Genomic DNA, 26,690 nt, shown 5'->3' with positions numbered 1-26,690 from the left:
TTTCTTGCGGCTCCAGTGGCCCAGTCTTGGGTGACACCTTCATTGCTTTGCTCTCCTCTCTGTCCACAGTGACAGAACTGATCGCTCATCAGTTTTGTGCCGGGAAACATAATGTCACGTTTGTGAAGATCAGCTCCCTTGGTGACCAGAGCACCACTGGGCTCTTCTGAAAATGGACTGAAAGCTTCCGTGATGTTGTGTCACCGCCTGAGAGTCTCTCAAGAGATCACACGCTGAGGGCCACGGGCCATCAGACCGCCATTCCAGTAAGTTCCGGCACACAGGATCCACACACTCAGCCTCGCTCACCCAGGACACACAGATGTGCAGGCTGCGTCTGCACCGGAGTCGGGCACGCGCATGATTTATGCTGCTTCAGCTGTTCTGAGCTGCTGTTTCCATTCGTATCACTACTGCTCTGCTTTGATAACTACTTTTAAATGTGGATCTGCCTTCGGGAACCGGAAATGGGTTACACCACCCCAAAAATAGTAAGGAGAAGCACAGATGTTTGCAAACAAAAACGATAGCACGCCAGGGATCAGAAAACGCGATAACCTCCTGATAATTCCTGCCCAAGCGAACCAGCCCCGACTTGTGGTTCGCGGCCACCCTTACACGCATAGCAGTTACTAAAACCGTATGTGATTTCTGTATGTGATTCGACACGCAAACGAAATTGTTTCGCTGCTTTGTTCCCCTAAAACAACCAGTTCGCTGTGGACCCAGCATGGTTGCCGGGATCGGCCCAGGGGCGGCCGCCGAAGCCTGGGGAAACTTTACCCATCCTCCCTGAAGCAGCAGGTGGCTTCCAGACTGGGCCAGGCGGTGTTCCATCAGGAGGGCCAGTCTGCCCCCTGGTAAGACAGCCGCCCAGCCGAGGAGTCAGGGACCCGGGTTCGAGTCCTCACGCCCCGGGAGTGAGCCATCTGGGTAGCATCGCTCCACTCCGTGTCCTCAGGTGAGAACAGGAATTGTACCTGCTGTGTACCTGCGGCTGTAATGAGATCACAGGTACGTATTTTCCACACAGAGTACGTATTCTGGGCTGGCTGCTGTCACCCATTATGTGATGATCAATTGATGATAATATTAATCACTCGGCGACCCATCTTGGGAGGAAAATACCTGCTTGGGGAAAATCGATTGTGCTTTTCTGAGCCAGCTGGTTCCCTGCTCACTAAGAAACCACCAGCTGGGAGGTCAGACAGCAGAGTGGGGATGACGTCTGCCCCTGTGAGCGGCGACGGCCTCCACCAACCAAGCATTTCCACTCGAAATCTGGGCGGAAAGGCAGTTCTCCGGATGCAGCAGATGAAACCCATTGACACTTTACTTTTGGCTTGGAGCATGTTTCTCCCTCGTTAAATATTTACGGTGTGTCTTTATTTATTATTTACGAGGCGCTGGGGAAACACAGAGTCTGCGTTAGGCTTCGTGGATGGGATCCCTTTCGCTACAGGAGGCCGGCTCCAGGTCAGTGACAGGGGAGGCTCGGGCCTCGGACTGCAGACGGTCTCCCTCCCGCCCCCCACTCGCTGCGACTCCCCTCTGCACTTCCTGCTGCTCCCGCCACCTTCCCAGGAGGTGAGGGAGCTGGGCCTCCCTGTCCTCAATGCTGTTTGCCACTCAGGCCGCCTCCACTCTGGCTCTGCCTGACCCCGTCCTTCCCAAGTCAGAAAAAAAGAGCAAAGCCATCCCCCCAAAAGTGTCAGTGATAAAACTTTAGTCTCTGGACTATTTGGACCCCCATCCTGCACCCCTCCATTTAAGTTGATTAATTGACCTTTAAAATGTACCCAGAAAATAAATTGCCTAATAAAATAAATTATCTCATATTCAGTGATGCCTGAAACCCACTGAAACTTGAGAAGAAACTAACGAAGCAGCAAAGAAATGACTAATGAAGGAACTATGCTTCACAAAGAATAATTGATCAGCGATCGCAGGGGCGTCCTGGAAGGGGGGGTCTGGTGGGAGCCTGGACCAGCGACCCCAAGTAGGGGCGATGAGACACCTCTCTAATGTCACCATCCGACACCATCCCTCCACGGTGACAAAGGACAATTATTTGTGACTGCTCAGGAAGCCAACCGTGAAGACAGCCATCAAGCACGTCCTTCACCAACCTGTGCACCTCCTGACTGCAGCAGGTCTGACACTGACCCCGGAAGGTAGCTGGGGGTTTAAAGCAAGTGGGGCACCTCCAACCCCACAGGTGTTTCAGTGCCACAAAAGGATCACTGGACAAGGGTTTGGGTGCAGAGCCGAAAGGGGTCAAGGGGAGGGTGCCGGACGTTTCTCCCTCCAGGACAAACAGATCCTCCAGGGACAACTACAGTAGGGCCCACCCGGAACCCTGCATCAGGGCCAGGCCCAGATCCGTCAGTCCCCCAACACTGAGCAATGAAGATCCAAGAAGAAAGGGCATCTGTGCTGATCTGTGCTGCATAACTGGGACACCATCTTGAGGATGGTCGTGTCTGGTCCACAGCCACAGAGAATAGTTCCAATGTTTGCAGGAGGGGATGGGGCCGAATGAATGAGGGACCTGAGGCCAACACAGATACAGCATCTGTATGCAGGAGGTCAAAACACTGCAGCTATGAGACAGTGTTTGGGGAGGGGACTCACTCCCCCACACTCCGCCCACAATGGGATACATCTATTAGACACAGGCCAAACTGTGGGACATAACAGAGCCCAGTGGAACTTGTGGGCACTGGGAACACAGACCCGTGGTCACGTGGGCACTGAGTACCAGCAGGGAAAAGAGGAGAAAGGAAACTACTTCTCACTGAGAGCTTAGACTGCACCAGAAGCTGTGCTAGACATTACACCTGCATTTTTCATTTTATCCTCATACAAACCTTGGCCAGCCACAACTGGCCTCACAACATGGGCTTCTCCCCCAGTGTTTGTATTCCACACATCATGCTGCTCCCACACCACATCACTCATCCATTCATGCATGCATCCATCCGTCAATTCTATCTTCCATCCACCCGTCCGTCCATCCAGCCAGCCACTCATCCATCCGTCCATCCATCCATCCACCCACCCATCCATGCATTCATCCACCCATCCTTCCATCTATCCATCCATCCATCCATCCATCCATCCATTCTACCATCCATCCATCCATCCATCTATCCATCCAATGAACCATCCATCCATTCATTGTCTACTCACTGAACAATGTTCACAGACTGAGTATCTGCCAATAGGACCCTGCCTCTGTCCTTGTCTCCCAGAAAGTGAGCTTCACATCACATTAGCTCGGAGCTGTGCTAAAGAAGAGCCTGCACCGAGCTCTGGTTGGTAACCCATCACCCCAAGAGTTGTAGTGCCAACCCTTTGGGCATCATCAGCCTTTCTGTTGGTTATTTGAGTCTAGAAGTGGACACACCCATACTCACCACCCCAGCACTCTAAACCATGTATTCAGATTAGGCTCTTGTTGTCAGGAAGTCAAGCCTTGACCAGTGGTCTGTGACCAGGGTGAGAAAAGCCAACGTGCCTTGGAGAAGGGCAGGGAACTCTTCAAGGTTCAGAGGAGGACAACTCTTCTATGCAAAGCTATCAGGTGGGAATTTTATCCTGACTCGGGCTCACCCACCTCCTGTAAACACATGTCTCTCCGGATATGTAAGGACCACTTTGAATTTGTTCAGACCTCGGCCCTCTTGGCCAAGAGAAAGACACAGTGTGTAGCAAAGAGTCTAACTTTTCCAAAGAGAGGTTGTTTGTGCTTAGCCCCTGGAAGGTGATCTCTAAGCCATTGAAATGTCCTGCCTGTTAAAAATGTCCTTTACCTGGGGACCATGAGCCATTCTGGACAGTATAATAATTTAATTTAGAGTGGGGGCTTTGGGTCAGGTATTATCAGCTCACCCTCAGAAGGACTGGAGACTAAGGTCAACCACGTGGGTGGCTAACCACATCTATGTGATGGATCCCCAGGAAAGACTCTGGACACCAAGACTGGGGGTGCCTCCCTGGTGGGCAGTACTCCATGTGAGTGGAAGGAGTCAGCACCATCCACACCTCCAAGGTAGAGAGGACTGCAGAAGCTCCACACATGCAATTTTCCTGAACCCCATCCCATGAGCCTCTTCCTTTCCCTGATTTTAATCTGTAATAAACCATAACTGTAAGTATAACAGATTTCAGCTCTGGGAGTCCTTCTAGTGAATAATAATCCACTGAATTATATAAAACAGAGGGTGGTCCAGGGGACCCCCAAAAGCTGTGGTTAGTGTCAGAAGTAAGGGTGGTCTCAGGAACATTCTCCTGGCCATAAAGGCAGATTTGCATCTCTGTGTCCCTGGGACTTGGTGCTGGGGGACACGGGCTGAGCACCTACAGACAACTATTGGGAGGCACTCTAGCATCCGTGCACGTGGCTGTGATAAATCCCCAAGGCATGTGGGCGGAAGCCGTTTGCATGGCCCTGATCCCTGCATGGCCCCGCTCCTCCTTCAGCCATTATTACTGTCATGTTTTATAGGCCAAGCTCAGATGGAATGGACAGAAAGCTTGAGTCCCATCAAAGGAAGTAATGAGAAATCCATAAGTCTTGTAAATAGGTGATAAGACAAGTCTTTAAAATAAATGGGGGAATAACTTAATCACATGTAAGACAGAGGCATGAGGACAGCTGGCCAAGATCAAGGCCACTTGCCAGGATGTGGGAACCCAGCCCTTCCCAGAAGGAGCCCTTGATGTACGGCTCCCCCAAGAAAGGAAGTGGGGTTCCCTATTTATCACACCCTACCTGGAGGCTTAATGCATCACTTCACCGGACCATAGCAGTAACCCCACAAGGGCAGTGATCTTCCCCATGAGAGAGGTAGCCACTTGCTGAGGGCTACAGCTGGTGGGCAGCGGGGCTGGGGCTGGCTGCCTCCTCGACCAGAGATCTCTTCCACTTCCCAACTGCTCCCAAAGACTAAGTCCAGCGTCCAGGGTCATAATGACACTATGAGATCCATGGACAGGCCAGCAAGACGAAGGTCATGGCTACCCCCCTGCCGCCCCCCTCTGACTCTTTAGCTCCACTCTCCCACAATCCGGGTTCTCCCATCTTCTCTCCAAACCCACAGGGGTGGAGTCCAATTTCCTCAGACAATCATTGTACTACGGGGATTAAAACATACCCTACCCCCTTCTATGGAATGAACATTTGTGTGCCTCTCAAAATCCCTATGTCGAAGCCCTAATCCCCAGTGTGATGGTATCTGGAGATGGGGCCTTTGGGGAGTGATTGGCATGGGACAGGGGGGATGTCCTGCATCAGTCAGGGTTCTCTGGATGTATGCTGATGTACAGAAAGAGATTTACTGTAGGGCGTCGGCTCACGTGATTACAGAGACTGAGAAGTCCCGTGAGCTGCCGTCCACAAGCTGGAGACTCTAGAGAGCAGTGGTGTCATTCAGTCTACACCCCAAAGCCTGAGGACCAGCAGGGCCAATGGTCTAAATCCCAGCCAGAATCTGAAGGCCTGGCAACCAGAGCGCTGATGTCTGGGGGCAGAGAGGGTGGACAGTCCGGCTCGGGCAGAGACAGAAGGTTTGTCCTCCCTCCACCCTTTTGTTCTATCCAGGCCTGTGATAGCTTGGGTGATGCCACCCACGCTGGGGAGCGCCTTCTGCTCCCCTCAGCCTCCTGATCCCCAATCTCTTCCAGAAACACCCTCACAGACACACCCTCGTGAATAGGATTAGTGCCCTTATAAGATGGTCTCTCTCTGCCCTGTGAAGACACAGCAGGAAGGCGGCTGTTCGTAAACCGGGAAGAGGGCTGTCGCCAGGCCCTGACCTTGCTGGCACCCTGACCTCAGAAGCCCAGCCTCCAGGACCCAGAAATACGTGTCTGTGGATGAAGCCCCTCACTCTGTGGTACTCAGTTACAGCAGTGCTGGCCAATGAACACACGCCCCAGCTCCTAATTCGTTCTTCCAGGGGAAGGCATTGCTGCTCCCATTTTAGAGATGAAAAACAGAGGCAAAAAATCCGACCTGGCCAGAACCTCAGGTAGAAGCCAGTGCTGCCTGGATCTGTGGGAAACCAGGTCGCCTGGGCTCAGGAGTGGCCTCAGATGCTCCATCAGGTGCACACGATGGTCTGGAGGGAAGGTGCTCAGACCCAACCCTGAGCTCAGGCTGGTGAGCCCCCCCCCCCCAGGGCACATACCCGGTCCCGCCCAGAGCAGCCCAGGCAAGAGAGGTCGGGAGCCTGCAGGATGCATGGCCTCACCCCCTTTGCCGGTCAGGCTGGGAGACCAGACCCAACTGGGCTACCTCCTCCCCCGGCATGGCTATTTCCAGAGCACCTGAGCCTACAGTGACGACAACCCTCGGGGACACCTCCCCATGGGATGTAGCAACGGGAAAAGGGCTGGCATGTCCACTTTGTGACACGAATGTTTTAGTCCTTTGTTTTCCGCATCGTTGGGATGGCGTACTGGCCTGCTCCGGCTGCCATAACAAAGAACCACAGACTGGGCAGTTTAAAGCACTGAGGTTTATCCCTCCCGGGCCTGGAGGCTGGAGGTCTGAGATCCGGCGTGAGTAGGGCTGGTTCCTCCGAGCCCTCTCTCCCTGGCCTGCAGACCACTGTCCTCTCCCTGTGTCCTCACGTGGTCATCCCTCCATGCGTATCTGTGTCCCGATCTCCTCTTCTTATAAGGACACCAGTCACATCAGATTAGAGCCCCCCCAGTGGCCTCATGTTACTTTAATTGCCTCCTTAAAGCCCTTATCTCCATATATGGTCACATTCTGGGGTCCCCCTGGAGGTTGGTACCTCAACATATGAACTTGGGGGGGGGGGGGGCTACAATTCAGCCATAACAAATATGTTGGAGAAAAGGCCAAAATAGGATCCCAGAAGTTTTTTAAGGAACCGCTTTTTTGCCTGATCGTCCCCAACCCCCCCTTCAGCGTGCAGGCTTATCACCTGGGACCTGGAGAAGTTCTCAATTACTCCCAAGCAGCGTCCAAATTGTTCTGGAAGGAGCACGGAAGCAGGAAGAGTCAGCATCTCTGGGACTTGGGAAGCTGCCTCACCTGGGACCCAGCTGTGTTCTGAACAAAGGACACCTTCGGATGCCCGCTCCCCTCCGGCATTTCTCAGCCAGCCCCCCAGAATGGGGGTGATTGTACTCAGAGGCCCCGAGGAGCTGCCCTCCCCCTGACACATGCCCCCACACCACAGGTGAGGACAAGGAGGGGCCGGCACCTGAAGCCGAGTCAAGCCAGTCCCACCCAGCTTCCCTACAGGAGGTAGAGTGCTTCTCAGCTGCCGGACGTCCCTCCAAACCCAGCTGAGGAGTGGGGGGATCCATCCACCTTCCTTGGCCACCTTCCCTGGCCCAGCTCCCACTCACAGTGCTGCGGGCAGAGGAGGGCATCCCCAGCTCCCAGAGCCTCTGTGCCACCTTGCCACCCCAGGGCATAGAGCTCTCCCTCCCTTCAGGGTGCCCCCTGCACCTGCCGCTGACGGTCACAGGGGAGTGTCATGGAGCCGCCATAACAAATGACCACAGACAGGGGGCCTTTAAACAACAGAAATCTATTCTCTCTGGAGACCAGGATCTGAAATCAAGGGGTTGACAGGGCCATAGTCTCTCTGAAGATTCCAAGGTAGGACGCTTCCTGCCTCTTCCAGCTTCTGGTTTCCAGCAACCCTTGGAGTCCCTTGGCTTATAGATGCATCCCCCCAATCTCCATCCCCATCTTTGCATGACCGTCTTCCTGTAGGTCTGTGTCTCACATGTGTGTGCACCCCAATTCCCCTCTCCTCATGAGGACGCCAGTCATACTGGATTAGGGCCCATCCTCATTCGTATAACCTCATCTTAACACGATGACATCTACAAAGACCTTATTTCCAAGGTCACATTTGCAGATAGCAGGGGTTAGGACTCCAACAGATCTTTTTGGAGAACATAGCTGAAGTATCTGCAGTCCCAGAGCCGGCCAAGGCTTAGGTGAGCCACACCCCATGCCTTATATTGCAGACCGAGCCCCGGCAGGGAAGAGTGATGCTCCCAAAGTGGCACCGGGAGGTTGAGCCAGCATTCTCATTGGACTCCATGCTCTGACGGCCCTCCCAGCTACCGTTCCCCGAGGAATCCACGTCTGTGTGAATATGTCCCACGCCTCCTCTGCGCTCTGTCCTGTGTCCCACGCCTCCTCCGTGCTCTGTCCTGATGTGCAAAGATTCCAGGACCAGCTCCCATTAAAGCCAGGAGCCCACCTTTTGAAACATTTGCAAAACCCATCAATGATACCAAGGAGAAAAGGAGAGAGACGTATGGACCAAGAGAAGCAGAGGGGCAGAGCGAGTCCAAAGGCTTGTGATGGAAAGAACTCTTGGCTTCCTAGCACAGGACTCAGAGCTCACCCCTGCCCATCCACCCTGCACAGGGAACCTTTACCCCAAGGTCCATTGTCTTTTCTAGGCACTTCCACTTGATTTATTCCAAGGGTAGTGGTTTGAGCAATGAGATCTTCTCCAAAAACACTGTCAGTTCACATCTTGAGTTCAATCCAAAAAGTTGCAGTGTCTCCACGTGGTGATTGTGCCCCGAGGTCAGAGTCCCGGCGGAAGCAGGCAGAGTTGGCACCTCTCTGGGGGTGGGGACCTCTGGAAAGATCCCCACCTGCTCCTGCTTGATACTCTCCAGGCAGAGCCCGAGGTCTTTGGGGGTGCCAATGGGAAGGAGCCTCAATGCAGGCCAGAAGGTTCATACCAGGAGGGATTGACAACAGGGTCCTTCCACGGAGCATGGTTCTGGATGAACCGTGGGCAAGGGGGTTTCCACGAAGAAAGAAAAAGGAGTCCTTGCATTAGTCAGGGTTCTCCCGAGAGACATTACCAATAGGATGTGTGTATATGAGGAGCTGGCTCCTGCAATCATGCAGGCTGAGAAGTGCCACAACCTTCCATCTGGAAGACCCGGGAAGGTTGGTGGCATGGCTCAGTCCAAGTGCAAAGATCTGAGATTCAGACCTACTGATGCTGAAAGTCCCAGGCTGAGGGCAGAAGATGAGTGGAGATGTCCGGGCTCGGCAGGCAGACAAAAAGGAGTGAGTTCCTCCTTCCCCCATCCTTGTTCTGCTCAGGCTCCCCATGGATTGCGTGGTGCCCACCTGCCACTGGGGAAGGCCACCTTCTCTACTGATGCCACCAATTCAAATACCAGTCTCGCTCAGAAGCACCCTTAATGTTTAATCTGGGGATCCCCTGGTCAATCAAGCTGACACGTAAAATTAATCATCACAGTCCCTAAAGGGGAGGAGTCTCGAGGTCCTGGGATGAATTCCAGCCCTTCCCAGGGATTTTCAGATGAGTTCTTGGAATATGAAGTCACCAGGAAAGAGGGCCACAGTTTTGAGGGCTTAGAGACCTCTGGGCTCAGGACTCTAAACACATAACATTCTGTCCAAAGAATTCTATACAATTGGCATTATCAGCCCTCTCATATCACAGGTGAGGAAACCGAGCTGTGGAGCTCACCTGTGGCAGGCAGCTCTGAGGTGGCCCCAGTGACCTGCCTCCTGGTGTTCACGCCCTGGTGTGGTCCCTTCTCCTGGAGTCTGGCCTGGACCTAAGGACTTGCTCCTGGCAAATAGAATATGACCTGCCATGTCATCGCACTTGCGGGATTGGCTCACAAAGGACTCTCGCTTCTGTCTTGCCGGTTCTCTGTCTCCTGCCCTTCTGCTTGCTTTGCCGCAAGGACGCAAGTTGCTCTGTTGTGAACCATGCAGAGGGAGCCTCTGGCCCATGGCCAGCGAGGAATATGGGCCCTCGGTGCAACGGCCTCAAGAAACTAACTACTGCCACCACCTGCCAAGCAGGCTTGGAAGTGGGTCTTGCCCCAGTCAAGCCTTCAGATCAGACCCCAGCCCTGACTGACATCTCAATCTCAGCCTGCAAGGGACCCTGAACCGGAGGAGCCAGCTGACCCATGCCTGGATGTCTGACCTCAATATCTGCTGTCATGTGTGTTCAGTTCAGAGTGATTTATTACACAGCAGTGGAGAATGGACACATTCCTGTGTCCACACAACAGCAGGCACTTCAGTCCCCTTACACTGTACTGCCTTCCTCCTCACCCTCAGAAGCTACCAGATAAATCCACGGAGGTGGCTTATTAAGGGAAGGCTACACGCACTTAGCCGTAACCTCGGACAGGGCTGGGACCAGGCCTGATGCTTCTCCAGCCAGGGCCTGGCTTGTGCTATGTGCTCGGTGGTGACTGAAGGTGGATGGAGGGCATCGGGGCCTCACCTTTCGGAACTCTCCCGTGCAATGCTACAGCGTGTTCACGGAGACTCCCCAGCCACCCCAAAGCCCAGTACGAGGAGTAATGCATTAAAATCCCTCAGCCATTCATTTCCTCTTTTACTTATTTAAAAGCATTTTTATGTGGGGGTGCCTGGGTGGCTCAGTCGGTTAAGTGTCCAACTTCGGCTCATGTCATGATCTCACGGTTCGTGAGTTCAAGCCCTGCGTCAGGCTCTGTGCAGACAGCTCAGAGCCTGGAGCCTGCTTCAGATTCTGTGTCTGCCTCTCTCTCTGCCCCTCCCTAGTTCACGCTCACTCTCTCTCTGTGTCAAAAAGAAATAAACTTAAAAAATAAAAAATACATTAACAACACATTTATTGGGCCCCTACTATCTGCTTGTTACACTTGCTGGCCACGAATAATTTCAGGCTTCCCAGGAAAAGGAATATGAATTTGGAACAGTCCTAGAATGGTCACATGTCCGTCCCAGCCATTCCCGTGTCCGAGCCCAGGGACTCAGCATCCAGAAGAGCCGACCCGCTGGGATTGCCCACAGGAAGCTCGGACACAAGGGACACTTCGGAACAACAGGGGAGCAGGTGCTCGCTGTTAGCGGCCACCTCTGCTCAGCACGCGGGAGCCCCGCCCTGAGACCCGGCCGCAGATTTGTGTGGGAAGATGTCAGCTCTGAGCCCATAACTCATGTTCAGTAACCAAATTACTTTTCTTTGGAGGCATTAAGGGTAAATAAAGGCTTAATGAATCAAGCCTTCTGAATCACCATTGCTCCTTTAATTTGTAGTTTACAAGGTTCTTGTAAATTAAAAATGGGAAAAGAAATCCCTTCCCAGCCCGCATGCACCTCCTCCGGGCAGGAACAATTTGGCTGGTTTGATTTTCATGTCCCTGTAGCCCTTATCTCTTTGAAAAATTATTCCTTAATTTTTATGAGGTGGCTGGTAAGACGGGTGACGTCGGACGATTGTCCTATATCTTGTTCCCCTTCCCCTTGGAGTTCACTGCGAGTGGTTATTGTTCCCCGGGTGGGGAAGAAAGGTGGAAGTGCTCACTTTAATTTACTGTTTGCAATAAGCAAGGCTTTATCAACATCCCTCCAATAAATTATTTTTATTGCCAGCCTCACATCGCCTGGAGCGGTGGCCATGAAAACACTGGTACAATAAAGATGCAATCATGTCGGCCTCTAAGCAAGCTGGGACCCGCCAGGTGGGTGCGGGGGGAGGTGCCGGGTCTGGGGGCCACAAGAGTGAGGGAGGCCTGGGTCTCCCCGCTTTGGCTCAGCAAGAAGACGGGGCTCAGCCAAGGGGGTCACCCACCTGTTCTGGGCTCACACCAGCCCTGGGGCAACCAGCCTTCTGTCCCCTCGGTGTAAGTGGGGGTAAGTGTGGCCGGCACTGGGAATCAGGATGCTCTGAGGCCAGGAGGACTTCATCGTGTCCCTTAACTCAGGGTGTGAATGCTCAGCCCTCCGGCAAGCCTGTGAGTGCACGGTGGCGACCATCTCCATCTCCTGCCAAGCGGTTAGCGCCTTCCTCTCTCCCTTTCTCTCTCCCTCCCTCTCTCTCTCCCCTTTTCTCCTCCCTCTCTCTCTCTCTCTCTCTCTCAGCATGGTATATCAAGCATCTGAGAACCTGACATAGGGTGAATGACCCAAGACAGCAACCCCACAATTTGAGCCTCTGAACGATTCCATCCAAAGTCAAGTGGGGAGACCCACTCTCTCCCCAGGAAGGGCGGACAGGAACTCTGTCCTGTCCTGCTGCCCTTGGGGTATTTGCAAGACAATTAGGGAAGGGACTTCTGCTACTTCCAGCGCTGTATGGGGCCTTAGCCGGCTGAGAACTTGCCACCTGTCGGTACATCAAGATCCAACCCTTGCCCGAAATCACACTGCACACCTGCCGTCCTCAACGGTCTTTGCTTGAAAAACGCGCCTCGGAAGTAATGGGCTAGAATGCACTATTTAGACAAGTGTTCACTTACCTCGACACCTCCCCGTGTTCAACAATAGCATGTAATTTGAGAACAAATCCATGAAGATTTCGCTTTCCTTCAGTGGAGAGATTTTCATCTACGCGTTGGAGTCACGGGGGCCGCATGAGGTGACCGCTCACCCAGCTGACGCCCCCCAGAGCAGCTGTCACCACTGGACGCGCCCTGCCCGGAAAGAGGACCTCGTAAAGAGACTTCAGGCAGCCCCGCAGGCTGACGCTGCAACCCCGCTCACCTGGTTGTGTTCTGGCACAAAAGTAGACACCCACCCACACGCGCGTGGCGACGGGATATGTAGTCCCCACGTGGTCCCCAGACTGCCTTTGTTTCTCAAAGGCAAGGACCTGCCCAGCCCCACAGAGGTGCCACAAGGAGCGAGCACACAGTAGGTGCACGGCTGGCTCTCCCTGGACGCCTAGAAGCTCTCCAGCACGCTTACCCCCGGAGAGCAGCCGCCCCGTTGTGCAGAGAGCACGTTGTCATCTGTGAGCTGGTGGGGCAGGAAATGGGTGTGTGTGCGTGCATGCGTGTGTGTGTGTGTGTGTGTGTGTGTGTGTAACACAGGATGTTCAGAGAGCCCACCCCTGCCCAATCCTCTGTCCACCGTGCACATGAGGAGCAGAGTCACCCTTGTCTGTCCTCCTTCTGTCCCTTGAGGTGACAAAAGTGATGGGAGCTGGAATCGTAAACCAGGGTGCACACAGCCCCGGCCCTGACCGGCAGGTGACAGCAGGGACGCCCAGGGACGCCCCGGGCAGAAGGGAAAGGGCTGGGCCTTCCCCCCTCCTCACCCCACCCCCAACCCCCGCCCGGCGGGGAAGCAATCGCACTGACACTGTGATCGCCCTCTGGGGGAGGGCCTGCGTTGCTCCATTTTACAGATGAGCAACCAAGGTCAGACAGATCCATCCGCCCACGTCCACGAACGGGAACGAATCCCGGGAAGCCCCTCACAGCGTGCCCTGCTTCCGTTCCACCTTCCACACTGTGCCTCACGGCACCATTTTCCTGCCGGTGACACCACTTTCTTGGCAGGGACAGGGACGTACCAACCATGGGGGAAACCTCTGCTCACCCTTGACCTTCGGGCCTCAGCAGCAGCCCCCAGTGTCCCATGAAATTCTCCCCTGCGTTCTGCCAGGAGCTCCCACACGCGGAAATGGAGCGGCCACCTATGGTGAGCGCCTAGTGCGACTGCACGACCCCCGATCTCCGGGGCCGCCGTTGGTCCGGGAGCCCCCACGGAGCCGGACCGCAGCACCTTCCCCTCACAGTGGAGGGGCTCCCGCATCCCTAGCAGCCTGGCTAGGCCTGGGCGGGGACACGGACTGGCTGCAGAGGGGCGCTTACACTGTCACACACACGTGTGCGGGTCCCCTGGAGCAGGTTAGAATGCCGGCCCCACGGGTGACTAGCTGTAGGCTCTGGGCACACACACACACACCCCGTACCCCCGAGCCTCAGTCTCCCCCTAGCGGCGGACTGTGGCGAGCCGGCCTGGGATCCGCCGAGCACCCGGCAGGGCTCAACAGCATTAGCTCTTAATATTTTATTCATCAGATCAGTACCAAGAGGAAACCCCCATCTGTGCTCTCAAGTAGGAAAAAAGCTCCAACGAGATCACTGCTCTGGAAACACACCGACATCCCCAGGGGGCGCCCCCTCTCCTGAGGGAGACGGCCAGCGTCACTGCAGGGAACGGGGCCCTCCGTGCGCAGCACACACGGGCCCCGCTGCAGGGGAGGGGCGGGAAGAGGACCGGGCCCGCCTGCTCACCCGCGGGATCCGCGGGGCCTTCTTGCCATCACGACATTTGCTGGCTCAGCTCCCGACCCTCGCGGAGCCAGCTGGTTGGCGCGGCGGCGTCCGCGTGTGGCTGATGGCGGTGCAGCGGTGACGCAGTGCTCCCCGAGAGGACCAGCGGCCGCCCTGCGACGCCGTCCCGACAGGAGGAATGCTGGGAGTCCCGGAAAAAACAAAATCGCAATCCGAAGAGGCAGTAGGGAAGGGACAAAATGTCAAGCAAAGAAGACAAGACACAAAGCAAAATGTCACCAAAGGGCCAGAGTGAGTCAAATTCACGTGGCGGGGCCACCGCCAGGCTGCCCTGTGGAGTGGACCCTGCCAGAGGAAGCAATTGACAAAGGGACAGTTGGACGCATAGTAGAGGCCGCCATATAAATAAAATAACAAACAAACTAACTCCACAGGGTAACGTTCCGGCAGGGAGGCCGTCTGGCCGACAGGACAGCGGCCAGTGTCGAGGTCACATCCGCGGTGGTGACTCACACTGACAGCAGTGATGTGAGGGGAAGGTCACCGCCCCTCCTCCTAAGAGCCGCCCCCCAGTCTAACCACCCGGAAAACACCAGACAAATCCTGATGAGGGACAGCCTTTGAAATATCTGACCAGTCCTCCAGAGAATTATCAAGGTCACCAAAAATAAGGGAAGACTGAGAAACTGTCACTGCCATGAGAAGCCTAACGGGACAGAGTGACGAAATGTCATGTGGCACCTTGGATGGAGTCCTGGAAGAGAGAAAAAGAACATTAGGTAAAAACTAAGGAAATCTGGGCGGGGGGGGGGGGGGGGCGGGGGGAAGTATGCACTTTTGTTTAAAATAATATATCTCTGCCAGTTCATTAGTTGTGACAAACATACCACACTGATTGACACTTGATCTTAGCCAAAAGGCCGAGAAGCGATTACACTGATTGACGTTAGTGATACAGGAAGTAGGTGCAAGGTACATGGGAACTCTGGGTACCATGGTCATGACCTGGCTGTACATCTAAATCCAATTTAAAATTGAAAGTTTGGTCAGGGCGCCTGGGTGGCTCAGTCGGTTAAGCATCTGACTTCGGCCCAGGTCATGATCTCGCGGCCCGTGAGTTCGAGTCCCGCGTCGGGCTCTGTGCTGACAGCTCAGAGCCTGGAGCCTGTTTCAGATTCTGTGTCTCCCTCTCTCTGACCCTCCCCCGTTCATCCTGTCTCTCTCTGTCTCAAAAATAAATAAATGTTAAAAAAAAATTTAAATTGAAAGTTTGGGGCACCTGGGTGGCTCAGTTGGTTAAGTGTCCAACTCTTGATTCAGCTCAGGTCATGATCTTACGGTTTGTGAGTTCGAGCCCCATGTCGGGCTCTGAGCTGACGGTGTGGAGCCTGCTTGGGATTCTCTGTCTCTCCCTCTCTCTCTGCCCCACCTCCTCCTCTCTCAAAATAAGTAAAATAAAATAATTTTTTTAACAAAAGCTTACTAATAAAAAGGGTACTTGAGGCTGTGGTCTACAGAGAGGTCTCTCTATGGGGAGAAAAGACTAGAAGGAGGATCGATGGTCCACGCTGACATGGGCGATATGGCCCTAGGATGCCATCAAGCCCACCTCGAGATCCCCGAAGAAGGAACTTTGAAGGAGTCTTTTCTTTTTTAACGAAATTCCAGAAACTTATTAATATTACAGAGAGATGACAGAAAGCAAGGTTATGCTAATGACAAATCATGCAAGAAAAAAAGAAAGAAAACTGGAATCTCCAGGAGAAAGAAATCTGTACGGAAAAGAAACTGTGATCATAGTACACCACATGGCTGTGCAGCCAATATTTACATGGTTACAAAACTGCCAGCACGATCTATCGATTCTTAACTTCTGGAGGAGACGCACGGACATGCCTTGAAGACTCTGTTGTGGCTTCGGCAGGGGACGTGTTGTGAAGGCTGGGTCACACAAGACTCTCCCCTGGGCCGGAAGAAACCCAAAGGGATGGGGCTCCTGGGTGACGCAGTCGGTTAAGCGTCCGACTTCAGCCAGGTCACGATCTCGCGGTCTGGGAGTTCGAGCCCCGCGTCAGGCTCTGGGCTGATGGCTCGGAGCCTGGAGCCTGTTTCCGATTCTGTGTCTCCCTCTCTCTCTGCCCCTCCCCCGTTCATGCTCTGTCTCTCTCTGTCCCAAAAATAAATAAACATTGAAAAAAAAAATTTACAAAAAAGAAACCCAAAGGGAGAGGGGAGCCTGATCATTTTTGTGCTGGCCGCTGCCTCAGTTGCCCTGCAGGTGGTATAATGAACCAGCCAGCTCAGAGCACGGGCTTTGGAGCCACCCCTGGCTCTGACGCCCACTGGTGTTGGGAGATTGACCGAATCGTGCAGCGCCTCTCTGCCCGATGTCGCCATCGGGGCGTCGCCCAGCACTGAGCGCACGAGGCCCCGACACAGCAAACGCCTAACGTAGATTAGCTGCTCTCGTCAACGTGTCAATTTGAAAAATGGAGACAACTTAGTTCTGTTTTGTTAGGAGGCGAAGGGAAAGAAGGAATCCTCCCGGAGTATAATTGCCCAACCCACGCCCACAGGTGGGAAAGAAACAACCCAACAATACCTCTGGGCTTTGGCCACATTCAGAGGCAGGGGAAGAGGAGCTTCCGGCTGCATGAACGTGGCTCCGGGGACCTGCCCCGTCCCCATCCTCAAACTCTGTGTGCTAGTTACAGAGGGGAGCCACAGACACTGTACCCACGCGGCACCCCCACGAAGCTCGGCCAAGGTCACCGCTGCAAACGAGAAGGAGGGGAGGCTTCCGCCAGTGGCCTTCACGACATCCAGAGTCGGCACATCCAGCCCGAGCGCCATCAACAAGCAGACGCCCAAGAGGCCCGGAGATTCCTCCTGCACCTGCCATCACAGAGCGCCCCTGGGGTGCACGCTGATGACTGATGGATACAGAATCGTGAAATTAAGTGATTATCTGTGCCTGGCAAAACGTGCAGGAACGAGGTTTCATTAATTATCCTAACGGGGGGGGGCGGCGGGGGGCTGGGGCTCCGCGAAGGTGGGGGCGCACACGCATCCCCACAGTCCCAATCCGACACACTAGGGTAACGAGCTCATCCACAACTGAACACTTCTGGGCACACGAGGCTTGCGCTCATTAGTCAAAATCCCATCCCCATGACTCTACAGGTTGTTGTAAACAAATTGGGTTTTCGCTCAAAGCCTTGTTTTCATTTAAAAAAAAAAAAAAAAAGCACGCCCTTACACATGTCATGAAGAGGGACACTTTCAGCAAGATAAATGGAGACTGCCCACACTCTTCTCTTTAATGATTTCGTGGCGTTTTGGAGGGGCGCACCGCACTGGCACAACGCGACCATGTGTCATCAGCGGCATCCGTCCTCGACAGACAGAAGATCGAGGGCCACCCCCCCCCCCACTGTCGACCCCGACCCGGCTTGTCTGGGTCCCTCCCCTGCCGGGAGGCATCCCGTGGGCTCCCTGTGCCCAGCCAGCCACACGCAGCCCCACCCACGCCCTCAGCTCCACGCGGGGCTGACCCTCGGGGCCCCAGTGAGGGGTGAGTGCCCCCTCCCTGCCTCTAGCCCCGGTTTCAGACACGCGGCTTCTCTAAAGGTTCAGAAAGGGCGTTTTTGCAGCCTCGCTTGGGGCTGCATAACGAAATGGCACAGCCTGGGGGGCTTACGCAAGAGCCCCAGGAGGGCAGTGTGAGGTCCAGGTGCCGGAGAGCTGGGATCAGCCAAGCCCCCGGGGGCCTGGTTTGCAGCGACCACCCTCCTGGACTCGCGTGGCCGTTCCTGGGCGCACGCACACAGGAGAGAGCCCTCGCGCCTCTTCCTCCTCTTAGAAGGGCTCTGATCCCACCCGTGAAGGCCCTGCCCTCGTGCATCACCAATCAAAGGCCCCGCCTCCTAACACCGGCACATTGGTCCCTGTGGCCGCAACATAGGAATCCAGGTTGGGGATCCCAGTCCGCAGCAAGGCCACCTTCATACTGTACCTTACGACCTAACACTCCGTAACCGGGAAGACTTCTTGGGGTCTACCTATGTTCTTCTTGCTCTGCATTTAAATTTTTCCCGCTGTGCACAGACCTCCAGGTGGTCCGTTTGGGCTCACGTGAGCCTGTCTTCTGGCCCAGCAGCCACTGGGCCGAGACGCCCCTCAGCTCCTGTGGCCCCTGAGCCCTTGGCATAGTCACTTACCACCCTGAAGACCACCAGGGCCCCCGCCACCTGCCCAGAAGTGAACGCATGAGCGGAACACCTCCTACGAGGCCCCAGGACACCCCACTCTGCACTCAAAGCAGACGTGCCCCGGGGTGGCCATCCCTCAGCCCCTCTCCCCGGGCTCCCAGCAGACTCTTCCCCCACCACCCGTCACCACCCGAGGACGGTCGGCTCCCTGCCCCTCTGCTGAACACGTGGATGACGACTGAACGCGGGACCGAGCGCGGAGTCCTTGAGTTCCACAGAGACCAATGGCCTCCGTGACCTTTTGCCTGTGGCACCCAAACCCCTCCTCAGGTAACAGCACCTCGACTTTCCTTTGGGGAGACCTCCCTCTGCCCGTTTCACGCAGCTCTCAGCCCGGCGGCGAGGACGGGGGCCTGGGCTGGGCGTGGCCACCCGACCCCCACCCAGGAGCACCCGGAGCCTGGAGCCCGCGCCCCAGAGTCTGCTGCCCAACCACGGAGTCCTGGGCCCATCCTCACCCAGAGCCACCTTCTCCGTCACTGACCTCTCTACCCTCACTCGTTCTTCCACAAGAATGTTGTGGTCTATGCCTGGGGAGACTCTTCACTCAGTCACTGGCTAACCGTGTGGCTCTGGGCCACGGTGGGCCTCTGTTTCCTGAAAGGCCGCCTGCCCAGCATTTCCCAGGACCTGCCTGGAGGAGGCCAGAGCTCTGACAAATGCCGGGTGCCGAGGCTGTCGGCCCGCTGCAGCCACGGAGGGCTCCGGGGCCGGTCCAGGGCTGTGTGCAGAGTCAGCCGCTCCCTCTGGGGTTGGCGGATGCAGGGACTCCGCAGGCCCGGGGCCACGGGACGGCGATGGCCAGAGCCCTCTCCTGCACCGTGGCCTGTACCAGCTGACCACAGACAGGCCACAGGGGTCAGGGCGCCGAGCCCTGGGCCCAGCGCCTCCGCAAGGAACGAAGGACAGCAGAAGGGAAGATCGGCTGAGCAGAGGCGAGAACCACAGCCAGTAAGAGTCGCTGGGGCCCCGTGGTCACAGGGCGTCGCTGGGCAGGCTGGTGCTGCCCACACACTTCAGTCTCACCAGGCTCCAGGGGATCCTCCAAACAAGGCCCCGAGGCTTCGCAAGGTCGCCCCAAGGCTCAGAGCCAAGGCCCAGGCCCAGGTGGGTGACCGGGGCCCCTCACAGGAGAGAGCTCACCAGACCCCCACGCCCAGGTGGAAACACCCCCGAGGTCCGTCGTCCTCACACTTTAGACAGAGAAACAAAGAGAGACAGAGAGACAGAGACAGAAAGACAGACCAAGAGGCCAGCAAGAGGACTTCTCGGTATGAACTGCCCCGGGAACGCATTCAGAGGCTGCCCAGCTCAGTGTCCGGGTGACAGGACCCTCTTTCTGGGTGACAGGGCTGCACCCCTAGGACGGCAGCTCCTCCTCACACACCCCCTGCCCCCTCAAGGCCATGTGGATTCGTTCTGTGCCTGTCTCCCGTCCCACGGGCCCCAAGTTCACTTCCCAATCAGTCTCAGAGCCAGGCCCAGGACGCTCTGAAAGCCCCACGGGGCTGCGGGATGTCACCTGCTCCCCAGCCTGGGCTTCCACTCAGTTCTCTAGGGAACGAGCTTGTTGTCATAAGTGAGGGCCTGAGCCCGGCACGCAGGCAGGAGGGGCCCGCAAGGCCCCCCCACCCCACCCCCGTCTCGTCCAGCGTCAGGTCGCTGCTCCCAGCCCTGCCCAGAAGCCCCATCTTCCAGGTCCCGCATCTGCCAAGGCCCCCGTGGCCACATCCGTCAGGTCCCGCTCCGCAGGTGCCGTGGCATCAGAAAAGGCGTCTGTGAACACGGTGCGCTCGTCTCCCGCGGCCGCCGTAACCAGTTACCGCAGGTCTCACGGCTTCCAACAGGACGCACTTGTTCCCTCCCAGGTTCAGAGGTCATAGGTCAGGGTGATTCTGGAAGAGTCCTTGGCCTCCCAGGCCCCGGTTCCCACCGCACGACACAGAAAGGGTGCCCACGCGTGGCTCGCAATGTGCAGGGCTTTTCGAACAGGCAGAGTTGCCCAAACGCAGACTGGCCTCCAGTCCCCAGGGGCGGTGACACGAGGCCATCTGCAGAGGCCAGGAGATTCTGACTTCTGGAGGCCACACTGGGGTCCTGAGAACCCCTCGGGGCTCCAGCCTCTCACCCTGGTGTGGCAGCTCCCTTGCCGTCCAAGCGTCTGTGGTTCTGGGGTCAGGGGCACGTGTCCAGGTGTCCCCAGAGCCCTATTGGCCACACTCCATTACCACCCCAGCCTCCTGTTTGCTCAGCGTCTCCGACCTCAAGGCTAACGGGGCACCTATCAGCCCAGCACCGTCCCCATCCCGGAGCAGAACCCCAACAGCAGAGCCCACGGTGGGGGGCCGTGGGACCGGCCACAACAGCCAACCCGTCCCCACCTTCGGGTCCTGCTCCCCAGGCCCTGTCATCCTCGGGCCCGTCTGCTGAGAAGAGGCCTCAAGGGGTCCCAAATGTGCGAAGCCCCCGTACAGGAGAAAAATAGCCCTGCGACGGGCGTTTGGGTTCTAATAAGAAAGGATGATGTGAAACAAGCACTTAGGTTCCCACTGTCCCCCGGGTGATTTATAGGGACAGGCCCCATAATCAGAAACAAAATGTCTATTTTCGGCTCTGGGTTCTAACAAGTGAATATATTACAATAACTTTATTAAAAAAAATCAATGCACATCAATTCAATTTTCAAGTTAATTGCCTTGATCACGCTGCAGCCTGAGGAGTCTGGCAGCAACATTATGCCTCTGATTTATGCAGAGCAGGCAGCCAATAGCTCACCCAGTGTCGTATTTGTTCCCACCAGGAAGTGATGAACGTTGACCACGAGAGCCGCCCCGCCCCGCGCACCTCCCCTGGCAACAGGTGAGGCAGGTGAGGGCAGCCTCCGGCCGGGCTGGGAGGAGGGGGGCGGGGGGGGGGGGTCCTCAGGGTCCCCGGGGGCCGGAACGCTCATCAAGGCGTTCCTCCCAGGACGGACGGAGGGTGCCCACCGGGCCAGAGGGGCAGAAACGGGCCCCGGGGCAGTGCCCCCACTCCAAAGCCTCCGTCTCCTCACCTCTGAGGTGACGGGCGATGATCCCAGGCGGCCGTGTGGACCCGAAGACGCCACACACCATCACTTCGTGGCTGTTACCCCCTTACCGCTGTTATGACAACAACATTATTACAATTCCTAAATCGTTACACTTGTCCCTCTGCCAGGGAGTCGTGAAATTCAAACGAGCTAATGTATGTGAAATTACTGTCGAATTTACATATGCAAATTACCATCATCCCCGAAAGAGCTGCCAGGTGAGAGCCAAGTGTTCCAGACATACATATCCCTGCAAATCAGGTTTTCCCAGCAGGACACGGGTGCCACTTCTGCTGTCCTGGGGACAGGGCGGCCTCTCCCTTAAAGAGATATCTGCCAGGGCTCGTGGTCTGTGGGTCCAGAAACAGGACAGAGACGCCCTGACTGGCACAAGCCCGGCCCTACCTTGGGCCCCCTCCACACACCTGTCCAGACCCCGAGCCCCCACCCCCAGCTAATGGCGCTGTTCACACAAAGGGGAGACCGGGGTGCAAGAGAGAAGACAGGGCCTGGGACATCTTCCCTCCGGTCCCTAGAGGAGTCGCCTGGAGATGCTGGCTTACCTGGCCCGGGGCAGCCGTTTCTGGGAACCCCACCAACCTCTCCCCGAGTGAGCAGAGGGGAGGCCCGAGCCAGGTGTGCATGTGTTTGTCGTGAGCCTGGCACAGCGTAGACGCTCCTCCTTGAACTGCCACCCACCTGCCATGTCACCCATGGAGACACAGACTCACGGGAGCCAGGTGGCAAGCAAGCTGAAGACCTGGGCTTTGGTGCCAGACCCATCTGCCTCCGAGGCCGCCGTCTGAACCATGACATCGGACAGCCAGCCCTCAGGACAGTGGCCAGCGTGGGTCGCCCGCAAACCGAAATCGCACCTCTGGGCTGGTTTGTCATCTGGGTGATCCTGAGCAGAGTCCCGGGGGCCGGCATCACTGAGGTATGAGAACCCAGAGCTCTCATCAGCAGGGGAGGGGACACGCCCTGGGGCAATGCTGAGCCCTCACCTCTGCCCTCTGCCCTCTGCCCTCCGTCCTCTGCCTCCAGGCCACAGAGAACCAGGAGCTGGACCACAGACCGGGCCCGTGCAGTCTGGGTACATGACACACTGATGGGAAAAGGGCTTCCTACTTCCGGAGATCTGCTGGCCATGACCCTGGGGTCTCCCTCCGCTCTGCCCCGCGGACCCCCGGCCCGGAAAACAGCAGCCCCAGCTGCCAGCACACATCCTGTCTCCACACAGCCAAACCGATCTGAATTTAATTGGCTGTTTGGAAGGAGCTCGGAACCCCAGTGGCAGACCTCTGTCCCGAGCACATTCAGTCTGAGCAGAACGGGCTTTTTCATAAGCGTCTTACATCTGACAGGTTAATTATTTATTAAGGGTAATGGGTTTAATCTAAACAGTTACTTCCAGCTGGATTCATCTCCAAGTCACTTGAGCTGGTGAAGAAGCCTCGCGCCCTGCCGGGCTCAGCGCCAAACCTGCCAGCGCGCCCCGACCTTCCTGCAGGCCGGAATTGACAATGGCATCAAAGAGGAGAGAGAAAACAATGCAGGAGGGTCACCTGTGAGGGTGCACAGCACAGCGTGTGGGACACAGAGGTGGGGGACGGGAGGATAAAGGGGACGCAGGAGGGCAGAAGACGAGGAAGGGGTGACAAACAGAAAGCCGCGCTAAGAAATTTGGGTTATACCCTGAAAGCACTGGGATTTCAAACCGGAAGTGATGTTATTTCAATAGGGGACATTTGGAAAAGGTTTTGAAGGATGGGTAGGAGTTCCCAAAAAGAAACGTATGTAGGTCGGCGTCCAGGAGGGAGAGGCAGAATGCACAAATATGGGGGTTCGTTCATAAAAGAACCTGAAAGCCTCAGAGGGGACAGCACCATGGGGAAGCTTCCAGAGGAGTGGCTGGAGAGGAGGCCGGACAGTGAGGGACACTGAATCCCAGGTTCTGGAGCTCGGCTTCCCGCCTGCATGGTGTGAGCTTTTCAGCTGGAGCTACACACTCATCTTCGTGTGTTAAAAAAATGAAGCTAGTGGCCTCATGGGAAGTAAACTTGGCATTGGAGGCTGGGGGTCACACGTTGGTCTGGAAGAGACAAAAAGGGCCTGAGAACAAACTCTTTTTAATGTGTATCTTTCTATTCGATTTTTTTTTCCCTTAATCACCAAAGTAACACAGAAAGAAACACAGAAGAAAATCAAAACCCCCCACAGTTCCTGCACCAGCAGTCACCGCCTTTGGTGTTGTCTGTCTTTCCTTCCAGTCTTCGGTCTGCTGAATAAGACACGGCTTTTACAAGACGGGATCACACCGAACCCGAATGTATCGTAACCTATTTGTGCGCTATTCTGGCCCTCGAATCTTGGTGCACATCTCTGATGGTTTTTCAGACTAAAAAAATCCCCACGGTGGAGTGGCTGGATCCTGGCGTGAGGACGTGGGGCAGCCATTGAAATGGCTGCTAAGCCACCTGAGGTTGGTTGAGGACCACTGCTCCTAAGTTTGTGAGGAGTCCCTCCATGTCTCAAGTCTCAGGGCCCCTCGCACCTGCTGTTCCCTGCCTGGAACGCTGCTCCCTGCCCCTTCACAGGGCTGGCTCCCCACTCTTCAAGTTTTGGCGACACTATTCCCAGCCATCCTAACTGCGTGGGTGCCCCCCTCCCCGCAAGCCCACCGCTGTCGTCTGCCCCAAACCCTCGCTTGTTTCTGCCTCCCGCCCCCCACCTCTCGCCCAGTATGTGAGCTGCAGGAAGTTTCATGCTTAGGGCTGAAACACAGCCCAGCACATAGTAGGGGCTCAGGCAAGATTTGGGAGGAGAATGATGGAGACAGTGGACAAGTGAGATGGGCATTTGTCTTTTGCTCCTCCTGATTTTAAAGACATCTCTATATTACTGACTCCTTGCGTTTTTAAGAAAAAGGCTTGCTTTCCTAGAGCAATATTTCAGCCGCTCTGTCCCTGCCGAGGCTGGTGGCCAACCTGTGACAGTCGCCACGCACCCGGGGCGCCTCCACCCCATGTCCTCTCCCCGCCACCCTCCCTTTCCTCCTCCAAGAAAGCCTAACCCCTCTCCCAAGGCTCTGCCCCAAGCCCACCCTGTGAGCAGGGTCCGGGCCCCCGGGTCAGCCGAGGCTGCACAGCCCAGCAGGGTACCCCCACTCAGTCGGGCCACTGCCCTGGCCAGTTCCCTGCAAGCCGACCCCTGCACGTCTCTTCTGGAAGAGTCTGCACGGCCAGACGCTGGGGAGGCTCCTCCGAAAAACTGATTTCGTCCAAACTCCGCAGGATGCTGTCCGTCTACAGCAGGTGCAATTCTGCGATGATACAGCACATGTGAGCAGTTAACTTTAGGAACTGACTTTAAAGCGAAGGAGACAGAAGTCCCTCCTTGTGAGATAGTCTCCCAAAAGACAAGGCTCCAGGGCACAGTGGAGGCCTGCGGGGGGGTGGGGAGGGGGGGTCCTGCCAGGCAGGGCCTGGGGCTCTGAGCTGCTAGAACAGGGAAGAGACGCTGGGGATGCGACCACATGCAGGGACAGGCTCCTTGTGTTCACAGCAAACGTCCGTGACCAGAAAGGCCGTTCCAATCCCCTGGCCGCACAGGGGGCAACTGGGCCAGACGGACAGGGCAGTGTGGGGGCCTCGCACCTCTGTCCGCGGAAACACAGCCCCTAGCCTGGAAGCCGGAGCTTGCACGTCGATTATCACTGCCCCGAACGGCACCACTGACCACCTTCTCCACCCGCTCCCTGGCCCTGACTGTGGGAGGCTGCTCGGGCCCCACCCCCACGCCCACGGAGGAGGATGAAGAAGCCCGGGACGGTTTTCTCCCCTTTCCCTGGAAAAGTGGGAAGTCACCCTCTGATGACGAGGTCCTTCGTGCTGCGTCCCTGCCGGCAGCTGTTCCAGAACACGCCATGACAGTCGCTGGAAGGCAAGCGAGTGCTGGAGGCCGGACAGGAGGGGACACCCGTGTCTCTCCCCCACCGAGGCCCAGGGGCTGCCTCCGAAACCCCCTGAGCGTCAGCAGAGGCTGGCTGCTGTCCCCAGTGTGCATAGCCCACGAGAGACAAGAGACGATGCCACGAGCCCTCTCTGTCCCTCTCCCAAGACGCCTGTGTGAAGTGACAGAGGAAACTCAGATGTGAACTAGCAAGCGGAGGCCACACGTGGGCGGGCACCTGCAGAGGGACACACGGTACCTGCCTCCAAAGAGAGCTTGTAAAGTGCGCAACCCAGCAGCCTGTACCTCGCTGGGCTCAGGAGGGGCCCCCTGGGGCCGCAGTTCATTTGCAGCTACTGGAACACAACTTCCTGGTTTGGAGGCTGGAGCCCCGCGTCCTGGGTGCCTCAGGAGGCTGTGGGCGGCTGAGCTGGGCTGAGCTGACTGCCAGAGGGGCTGGAGCAGCCGTCCTGGGAAGGGAGGGGAGGGGGGAGCCGGCTGGGCCTCCTTCCCACAGGGAGCAGAGGGACCCTGGCTTCGGGGGCGGGGCAGCAGCTGGGGCCTCGGTGCTTGGTGCTAGGAGACCGCACCAGCCCCTCAGTGCCTGCCACCCGCTGGGGACGCCTCCCAGGCCGGCTCCCTGCTCAGCCCTCCCCCCTGTGCCCCCGGTGGCCCTCCGGGAAGGGAAACCAAACCTGGCATTAGCCTAATTAATCCTAATTAGGGGGGCCGACCTGCTGCAAATGTAATCAGGCGATTCATTTCAAATCCAGATATAATTGACTTTTGGATTACCCACGGTTTGGGATTATCCAAGCTAATGCTTCTTCCCTCCGTGTAGACGGTTCAGGTCATAAAGTGAGGCCCATTTCCTGGTGCCCTGGCCTTCCTGCTGCAGAGGCCCAGCCCCCCTCTTCTACCAGAGGCCCCCTTCTCATTCTGCCTCCCCCACCTCACCCTCCTCCCTCCCCTCCTCCTTTCCTCCCCCCTCTTCCCTCCTCCCCCTTCCCTCTCCCCCTTTCCTCTCCTCCCCTCCTCCCTTCTCCCCTCCCTTCCTTCCTTCTCCCCTCCTCCCTTCCTCCCCTTCCTCCCCCTCCCCCTTTCCTCTTCTCTCCTCCTCCCTTCTCCCCTCCACCTTTCCTCCCCTCCCCCTACCCCTCTCCTTTGCCCTCCCCCTTCCCACCCATCCCCCTCCCCGTCTCACAGTCGCCCTCTCCCAGCACCTGCCTGGTCTAGATCCGGGATCATCGGGAAACACCCGCGTCAAAATCTTCCCACTCTGGTCCCACCTTGAACCCAGGCTCTGAGCA

This window comes from Felis catus, chromosome C1, assembly GCF_018350175.1.
Source record: "Felis catus isolate Fca126 chromosome C1, F.catus_Fca126_mat1.0, whole genome shotgun sequence".
NCBI classification, from domain to species: domain Eukaryota; kingdom Metazoa; phylum Chordata; class Mammalia; order Carnivora; family Felidae; genus Felis; species Felis catus.
The sequence above is the reverse complement of the archived record's forward strand: the minus strand, read 5'-3'. Positions refer to the sequence as shown.